The following is a 401-nucleotide window of genomic DNA, read 5'->3' on the forward strand; positions in this document are numbered from 1 at the left end:
TATATGTAGTATGATTACCTATAGTAGTTTGATTACATTTATATTTTGGAAACGTCTCGATATCATCTATAAAAATCTGCTATCAAAAGTAGGACATCCTATTTAAGAAACTAATGGTGACCTTCATATAACCTTAAAAATTTGATTTTTTTTATTAACTTCACTATTATTTGACCTTCTTCAAACCATACCATTTTTGTTTTAAGCATTTTTTGCTATGATGCATACTTTCAGAGATAACAGCTTGTATCTGTGAAAATGAACCACCTTTTATATGTATATATATATAGACTAAATTTATATGTAATTATTTTTTTCCGGATAGAATATAATAGAATGTAATACATCTATACTACTTTCATTGAATACCATTGAATATCACTAAATTTTTACTATAGTAG

The 401-nt window shown here is 24.9% G+C and overlaps 1 protein-coding gene across 1 annotated transcript in view; it reads left to right on the forward strand.

Moving 5' to 3' along the window:
- LOC106742672 (tetraspanin-33-like) overlaps positions 1-401 on the forward strand; it is a 4257-nt gene that overhangs the window by 1208 nt on the left and 2648 nt on the right. The window lies entirely within an intron of this gene.

The sequence above is a fragment of the Dinoponera quadriceps genome, unplaced genomic scaffold, assembly GCF_001313825.1.
Source record: "Dinoponera quadriceps isolate SergipeBrazil2010 unplaced genomic scaffold, ASM131382v1 scaffold827, whole genome shotgun sequence".
Classification (NCBI taxonomy): Eukaryota; Metazoa; Arthropoda; class Insecta; order Hymenoptera; family Formicidae; genus Dinoponera; species Dinoponera quadriceps.